The sequence below is a fragment of the Chiloscyllium plagiosum genome, chromosome 18, assembly GCF_004010195.1.
Source record: "Chiloscyllium plagiosum isolate BGI_BamShark_2017 chromosome 18, ASM401019v2, whole genome shotgun sequence".
In the NCBI taxonomy this organism is placed as follows: domain Eukaryota; kingdom Metazoa; phylum Chordata; class Chondrichthyes; order Orectolobiformes; family Hemiscylliidae; genus Chiloscyllium; species Chiloscyllium plagiosum.
In genome coordinates, this window is record NC_057727.1 from 5,204,175 (window position 1) to 5,213,289 (window position 9,115).

Consider the following 9,115-nt stretch of genomic DNA (forward strand, 5'->3'; position numbering starts at 1 on the left):
TGATCTCGAACTCCTGGCCTCAGCGTGGACACGGACTCCCAGCCTCAGTGTGGTCTCGAACTCCCAGCCTCAGCATGGACTTGAACTCCCAGCCTCAGTGTGGTCTCGAACTCCCAGCCTCAACATGATCTCGAACTCCCAGCCTCAGCATGGACTTGAACTCCCAGCCTCAGCGTGGACACAAATTCCCAGCCTCAGCGTGGACACGAACTCCTGGCCTCAGCCTGGACACGAACTCCTGGCCTCAGCCTGGACACGAACTCCCGGCCTCAGCGTGATCTCGAACTCCCAGCCTCAGCGTGATCCCGAACTCCCAGCCTCAGCGTGGACACGAACTCCCGGCTTCAGCGTGATCTCGAACTCCCGGCCTCAGCGTGGACACAGACTCCCAGCCTCAGCGTGATCTCGAACTCCCAGCCTCAGCATGATCTCGAACTCCTGGCCTCAGTCCCAGCCTCAGCATGATCTCGAACTCCTGGCCTCAGCGTGGACACGGACTCCCAGCCTCAGCGTGATCTCGAACTCCCGGCCTCAGCGTGATTTCAAACTCCCGGCCTCAGCGTGATCTCGAATTTCCTAGCCTCAGTGTGGACACGAACTTCCGGCCTCAGCGTGGACACGAACTCCCGGCCTCAGCGTGATTTCAAACTCCTGGCCTCAGCGTGATCTCGAATTTCCTAGCCTCAGCATGGACACGAACTCCCGGCCTCAGCGTGGACACGAACTCCCGGCCTCAGCGTGATCTCGAACTCCTGGCCTCAGCGTGGACACGGACTCCCAGCCTCAGCGTGATCTCGAACTCCCGGCCTCAGCATGATTTCAAACTCCCAGCCTCAGTGTGGACACGAACTCCCGGCCTCAGTGTGATCTCGAACTCCTGGCCTCAGCGTGGACACGGACTCCCAGCCTCAGCGTGATCTCGAACTCCCGGCCTCAGCGTGATTTCAAACTCCCGGCCTCAGCGTGATCTCGAATTTCCTAGCCTCAGCGTGGACACGAACTCCCGGCCTCAGCGTGGACACAAACTCCCGGCCTCAGCGTGATCTCGAACTCCTGGCCTCAGTGTGGACACGGACTCCCAGCCTCAGCGTGATCTCGAACTCCCGGCCTCAGCATGATTTCAAACTCCCAGCCTCAGTGTGGACACGAACTCCCGGCCTCAGTGTGGTCTCGAACTCCCAGTCTCAGCATGGACTTGAACTCCCAGCCTCAGTGTGGTCTCGAACTCCCAGCCTCAACATGATCTCGAACTCCCAGCCTCAGCATGGACTTGAACTCCCAGCCTCAGTATGGTCTGGAACTCCCGGCCTCAGCGTGATCTCGAACTCTCGGCCTCAGCGTGGTCTGGAAATCCCAGCCTCAGTGTGATCTCAACTTCCCGGCCTCAGTGTGATCTCAACCTCCCGGCCTCAGCGTGATCTCAAACTCCCGGCCTCAGCGTCATCTCGAACTCCCGGCGTCAGCGTGGACTCGAACTCCCCACCTCAGCGTGATCTCAAACCCCCGGCCTCAGTGTGGACACGACCTCCCAGCTTCAGTATGATCTCAAACTCCCAGCCTCAGCGTGGTTTGGAACTCCCGGCCTCAGCGTGGTCTCGAACCCCGGCCTCAGCGTGGTCTCGAGCTCCCAGCCTCAGCGTGATCTGGAACACCTGGCCTCAGTCGTGGTTTGGAACTCCCAGCCTCAGTGTGGTCTGGAACTCCCGGCCTCAACGTGGTCTGGAACTCCCGGCCTCAGCGTGGTCTGGAACTCCCAGCCTCAGCATGGTTTGGAACTTCCAGCCTCAGCGTGATCTCAAACTCCCGGCCTCAGCGTCATCTCGAACTCCCGGCGTCAGCATGGTCTCGAACTCCCGGTCTCAGCGTGGTCTGGAACTCCCGGCCTCAGCGTGGTCTGGAACTCCCTGCCTCAGCGTGGTCTGGAACTCCCGGCCTCAGCGTGGTCTCAAACTCCCAGCCTCAGCGTGGTCTGGAACTCCTGGCCTCAGCGTGGTCTGGAACTCCTGGCCTCAGCATGGACACGAACTCCCGGCCTCAACGTGGTCTCAAACTCCCGGCCTCAGCGTGGTCTGGAACTCCCGGCCTCAGCGTGGTCTGGAACTCCTGGCCTCAGCGTGGTCTCGAACTCCCGGCCTCAGCATGGGTTTGAACTCCAGGCCTCAGCATGGACCCTGTCTCAAAGCCTCAGCATGGACTTGAACTCCAGGCCTCAGTGTGGTCTCGAACTCCCGGCCTCAGCTTGATCTCAAACTCCTGGCCTCAGCGTGGACACGGACTCCCAGCCTCAGCGTGGACAAGAGCTCCAAACCTCAGCGTGGACCCTGTCTCAAAGCCTCAGCATGGACTCGAACCCCAGACCTCAGTGTGGACTCGACTGTCAGCCTCAAGTTCAAGCCTGCCATAGTCTGAGTTGGAAGAACTGTTATTCTGAACTTCTGTTCCTTTATTTTTCTAACTTATTGATGGACTGTTTATTTATTTATTTTTGCCTTAAGAATTTGTACTTAATTGTTTGCCTTATGAGTTTGTACTTAAGAATCCGTTCCTTGGTAGTTTGGTACCTAGCTTGGCGCTAAGTGGTGACTTGTAAAGTTCTCACTCACTCATGTGAGTACATGTGACCATAAAGCTAATTCTAAGATTATGTCACCAACAAACTGACCACCTCCCTGACATAATTCACACCAATAAGGCTGGCTCCATTATAAACTGCCCTGTAATCCATCCAACCAGGGGAATCTAGGGTTTGCTTTTTTTAATTAAAAAAAAGAATTGCAACACTTTTCTGCTGTTGTTGCTTTTTTATCAAGGGGGATTTAGAGAATTGTGTGGTGCTGTATTCTGCTGTGCATCCTGTATAACGCACCAGTAAATTAATTATAGGTACCCTTAAGCAGAAGACCACCAAGAATTGAGGAACTGTAATGGGTTGCAGTAGCTGGTGAGCGATCCTCTAATTATAAGCTGTGAAGGAGATGGGTTTACAACAGTGAGACACTGTCATTGCTAGTTCATTTACTCCATTCACTGCCTATGGATACTCAAGGGGGCAATTGCAAGCAATCTTCTTGCCTTTGTGTTGCATTACATCCGCGCACACACGCAGTTACAAGGAGTATTTACAGAATACTAATTAAGGAAAGTGCTGTGTTCCAATCTGATTCCTATTCACATCACAGGACAGATTTATGCGTTCAGAAACCACACTGGAACACTGCTTTGAGCATTATGGAGGTTTTCTTGTCGGTGAGCTAGCAAGCTTATACTTTGTGAGGCTTTTTTTCCTTTTCTCTCAGGCTGTGCTCTCTCTCCTTCAGAACAGAGGAGAATAAAAGATGAGCTGATCGTGTGTTTTAATTTAGTACAAGGTTGCTACATCTTCTGTCGAGAAGATGCTTTCACTTTCAAGGAAATCCCAAACTAGAAAACCATAATTATAAGATAACCACAAATAAATATAAAAGAGACATCTTTATCCAGCGTGTAGTGAGAATGGTGTATTTGAGGGGAAGCTGAACAATCGTCTGAGGGGGGTGGGGAAGGATTAGAGGGCATATTGCTGTGATTAGACAAAGTATGAGTAGGGGTAAGTGGGTGAGTCCATATGAAGCACGGCATGTTTGGACTGACTGACCTGTTTCTGTGCTATAAATTCGATTAAAAGAAAACGTAGCAACGATTACCATCCAACACCCTTTGTGTAACTCAGTGAGGATTTATCTCCTCCTAGCGAGGGCCGAAGGGCCTATACTGCGCTGTAATGTCCTGTGCTCTATGGCATCCTCTGGTCTCTAAGTGATACAGACATCTTTTGAAGTCTCTTCCCACCACGTTGATATTTTTGTACCTCATCTGTTGAACTCCACTGAACAAAGGAATTAACACAGGAGTGATAGAGTTGCGTTCAGATTATGCAACACTGCAAACTTAATCAGCACTCTCCTTACTTGACGATAGACAATGCATGCAAAGTTGAGATCATTGGCTCAGTTGTTAATGCACTGCACATGTACTCTCCAGACCACGGTGTCCTACTTGCCTACAGACAGCAGCTACGATTGACCAAAGCCCTTTTGGGATAAGGATAACGTACATATCAGCCTAGCTTCATGCTCTTCATTAGTATGTGCAATGGACAACACAGAAACGGGCTCTTTGGCCCAAATGGTCTTTGCAGACTTCATAAGCCTCCTCCTGCATTTCTTTAACCCACTCTATCAGCATGACTTATTCCTATCTCCAAATTTTTGTCTCACACACGCTTATACAGTTGTGAATATGGGGTGGGGGTGCGTGGGAAGTGATGAAACAATCAGGTATGGGGTGATAGCTCTTGAATAACTCACCAAGATTCTCTGGAGTTATGACACAGTCAGCATCACCGAGAGGGGGGGGCAAGGTGAGGACCCTATGATGGGCAGTTAGTATCATCCAGAAGAGGGGATGAGATGGGCAGTCAATGTGGCATGGTGGCTTAGTGGTTAGCACTTAGCACTGCTGCCTCATAGCGCCAGAGTCTCAGGTTTGATACCACCCTCTGTGTGGGTTACTCTTTGGAGGGTCGGTGTGGACTGGTTGAGCCAAAGGGGCCTGTTTCCTTACTGTAGGGAATCTTAAAAAAATGTCAGCGTCACTCAGAGGAGGGGGTGGGGTGAGGACTCTGTGATGGGCAGTCAGCATCACCCAGAGGAGGGAGTTGGGTGAGGACTCTGTGACGGGCAGTCAGCATCACCCAGAGGAGGGGGGGCGGGGGTGAGGGCTCTGAGACAGGCAGTCAGAAACAGAGCAAGATTTGGAGCTGATGGAGTTAGTTCTTCTGCTACTACAGAGAATCTCCGGTAAGGGTTTAATATCTTTTCCATCCTTGAGTTTTAATGTGGTATATAAATTGGTGGTAAAATTAACATAATATATGAAAGACAATCATAAGTGAATTATAGCTTAAAAATGTGTTGCTGGAAAAGCGCAGCAGGTCAGGCAGCATCCAAGGAGAAGGAGAATCGACGTTTCGGGCATAGTGAATTATACAATAGGAGAGGCACGAAATTGGGGAGGCTGAAAACAGGGCAAGAGGATAGCAGAGATTTTCAGATTTGAGATACATAAATAAATCAGTAGTGTGACTGATGTCACCGGGAAACTGCCTAAAGGAGAGCAGGAATTGGAAAGCTGCACAACAAGGGTGAGTATTGAAAATATTCAAGAACAATATCGTAGGGAAAAGGTAAGCTCATTCACTGGGAATGGCAGCCAAGACAGGCCAGGTGACAGGCTTGGTCAGTAAGAGTAGGTGAGTATTTCGACTGTCCAGGAACAAACTAAGGTCAAAATTAGTCTTTAATTTAGCTTTATTCCTTCTGCTTTAAACATTTTTAGGCTAAGGCCCCTGGTATACATTTAATATTCTTTAAATTTGAGGAAATAAATGGAAAGAGAGTAATTTAGGGGTAAGTTATGCCAAAGAAGCTCAGCCCAGTGGAATGCCTTTCCTGTGCGATGTGGTAGGACATGGGGTACTTCCAGTATCTAGGGTGACCACATATGCAAGAAATTTATCCAGCTGCACAAACTAGAAATCCATGTCCTGGATCTGGAGGATCGGGTGGATTCACTGTGGAGTATCACGAGGCTGAGATCTTCACAGATAGCGTACATAGTGAGGTGGTGACACCGCCAATAGTGCAGCAGTCCCCTGGGCCCATCTGTTTCTCTGAGAGATTTTCTGGTGGGGAATGGAATGTAATGACAGCCAAATCCCTAGCACCAGGAGATGCTCAGCTGCACAGGAGCAAAAAGAATGTCAGAGCAATAGTGATACAGGATTGTATGATGGAAGATTCTGTGTACATAGATGTGGCACCAGGATGGTGTGTTGTCTCCTGACACCAGGGTCAACTGTGTCACTGAGCAACTGCAGGACATTCTAAAGAGGGAGGGAGAAAAGGAGGAGCTCGTCGTTTATGTTGTCACCGACAACATACGTAAGGTGAGTAAGATAGTAAGTTAGGTATAAGTTAGAAAGCAGGACCTGAAAAGGCAGTAATACTCCCAGTGCCACATGCTGGTGGGACCCAACAATAGGAAAATAGACTGAATGAATGCATGGCTGGAGGGATTGTATGAGAAGGAGGCATTTAGATTCTTGGGGTTTTGGGACTTATTGAGGGGAAGATGGGACCTGTCCGTTGCAGCCCAGTAGAACTGAAACCAATATCCTCACAGGGGCATTCGCTAGTCAGACCACACTTAGAGTATTGTGAGCAATTTTGGGACCTCAGGAAGAATGTATTGGCTCTGGAGCGGGTCCAGAGGAGGTTCACAAGAATGGTCCCAGGAATGAAAGGCTTAACATATGAGGAATATTTGAGGACTCTGGGTCTATACTCGATGGAGTTTCGAAGGATGAGGGGGCATCTGATTGAAACTTACAGTGTACTGAATGGCCTGGGTAGAGTGGACGTTGGAAAGATGTTTCCACTGGCAGGAGAGACAAGGACCTGAGGGCACAGTCCCAGAGTAACGGGAAGACCCTTCAGAACAGAGAATAGGAGAAACTTCAGCCAGAAAGTGATAAATTGATGGAATTCACTGCCACAGAAGGCTGTGGAGGCCAGGTCATTAAGTATATTTAAAACAGAGATAGGGAAGTTCTTGATTGCCAAAGGGATATAAAGTTACGGAGAGTTAGTTCCATTTGGTTGAAAAATCTATCAGCCATGATTGAATGGCAGAGCAGACTTGGCAGAGCAGCCAAGGGCTGAATGGCCTAATTTCTGCTCCTATGTCTTATAGTCTTATGGTACTATGAGAGAGGATTTAAACTAGAGGGGTGAGGGATGGAAATATGAGCAAGCAGATTAGACTGAGGACAACAAAGATGGAAATGTAAGATAGGAAATGAAAGCAGAAGGCAGAGGAAACAAGGGTTGGCAACAAATAGGGATGAAACACAAAATATTTTGCAAAAATGTCAGAAAAACAAATCTGAAATAATATATGGAACATTAAGTTAGTTGAATTAAAGTGTAAAAAAGATATAGTATGATTGTAGTTACAGAAATATGGCTGCAGAGTGATCAAGGCTGGGAACTGAACATCCAATGGTATTTAATCTTTAGGAAGGACAGGCAAAACTGAAAAGGAGAGTGAGGTAGCACTGCTAATGAAACGTGTGTACGAGTGAGAACAGATTTGGTGTAGGAAATCTAGATGTAGAATCAATCTGATTAAGAAATAACACTGGATAGTAAACGTTAGTGAGAGTTGTCTATATGCCTCCAAACAATAGGTTTGGGGGGTAGGTAGAAAACTGGAGATGTGTGCGACAAGGCTACAACAATAATGACATGATTTTAAGACCATGTTAATGATAACACTGTGGCACATGAATTCCTGGACTCTAAACAAGATGGTATTTTAGACCAGGACATGGAGTAACCGACTTGGGGCAAGCTATCTTGGATTTTATTTTGCAATGATAAGGGGTTAATTAATAATTGTAAGAGAAAAATGACCATAACCTGATAGAATTCATCACTGGGACGGAATGTATAGTAGTCCAATCCAAAAACGAGGATCCTAAATCTAAACAGAAGAAATTCTGAAGGCTTGAGGGGTGAGTTGGTTGTGATAGACTGGGTAATTTCATTAAAGGACGTGACAGTGGGTGGGCAATGATTGATCTTTAAGGAACAACTGCATGCATTGTAACAGTTCGACATTCCCTTTGGGTGATAGAATACAACATGAAAAGGATCGAGTCACTTAAAGTTTCAAGTCAAAAAGTAGTAAGCCAGAAAACTGTGAGCGGTTTATAACTCAGCAAAGGAGAACTAGTCATACATCACAGAAACAGACCCTTCGGTCTAACTCATCCGTGTCAACTAGACATCTCAATCTGACTTAGTCCCATTTGCCAGCATTTGGCCCTTATCCCTCTATATCTTTCCTATTCATTTACCCATTCTGATGTTGTAATTGTGCCCTCCTCCACCACTTCCTCTGGCAGCTCTTTCCATACACGCAGCACCTGCATGAAAAATGATCTCAGGTAAATTTTTCCCACTTCTTTGCCACCCTATTGGCAATACCACTTTCAAGAAACTATGCACCTGCACCCCTAGGTCTCTTTGTTCAGCAACACTCTGCAGGGCCTACCATTAACTGTGTAAGTCCTGCCCTGGTTTGCCTTACCAAAATACAACATCTCACAATTATATAAAACAAAATCCATCTGCCACCCCTCAGTCCATTGGCTCATCTGATCAAGGTGCCATTGCACGCTGAGATAACTTTCTTTGTTGTCCACAACACCAACTATTTTGGTACTGTCTGCAAACCTATTAACCATACCTCCTATATTCACACCTGAATCATTTATATAAATGACAAAAAGCAGCAAACCCAACACTGATCATTGTCATTACACCAGTGAACACTACCTTTAGTCTGAAAACAACCCTCCACCACAACCTCTGTCTCCTACCTTCACCAATTTTGTATCCATTGGCTAGCTACCCATGGATACGATGTGATCTAAACTTATTTACTAGTCTACCATGGAACCTTGGCAAACACTTTGCTGAAATCCATATAGATAAGATCTACGGCTTTGCCTTCATCGGTTTTCTCTGTCACCTCTTCAAAAAACCCAATCAATGAGATACAATTTCCCAAAAACAAAGCCATCCTGACTATCCCTAACCAGTCCTTGCCTTTTCAAGTGCATGTATATCTTTTACCCACCACTGACGTAATGCTTACCAGTTCCCTTTGTTTTCCTTACAGTCTTTAGAGTCATAGAGTCATAGAGATGTACATTATGGAAGCAGACCCTTCGGTCCAACCCGTCCATGCCAACCAGGTATCCCAACCCAATCTAGTCCCCTCTGCCAGCACCCGGCCCATATCTCTCCAAACCCTTCCTATTCGTATGCCCATCCAAATGCCTCTTAAATGTTGCAATTGTACCAGCCTTCGCCACATCCTCTGGCAGCTCAATCCATACATGTACCACCCTCTGTGTGAAAAAGTTGCCCCCTAGGTCTCTTTCATATCTTTCCCCTCTCACCCTAAACCTATGCCCTTTAGTTCTGGACTCCCCGACCCCAGGGAA

The 9,115-nt window shown here is 47.7% G+C and overlaps 1 protein-coding gene across 3 annotated transcripts in view; it reads left to right on the plus strand.

Annotated features, from left to right (window-relative positions):
• LOC122558814 (MICOS complex subunit mic25-like) overlaps window positions 1-9,115 on the plus strand; it is a 521,848-nt gene that overhangs the window by 508,790 nt on the left and 3,943 nt on the right. The window lies entirely within an intron of this gene.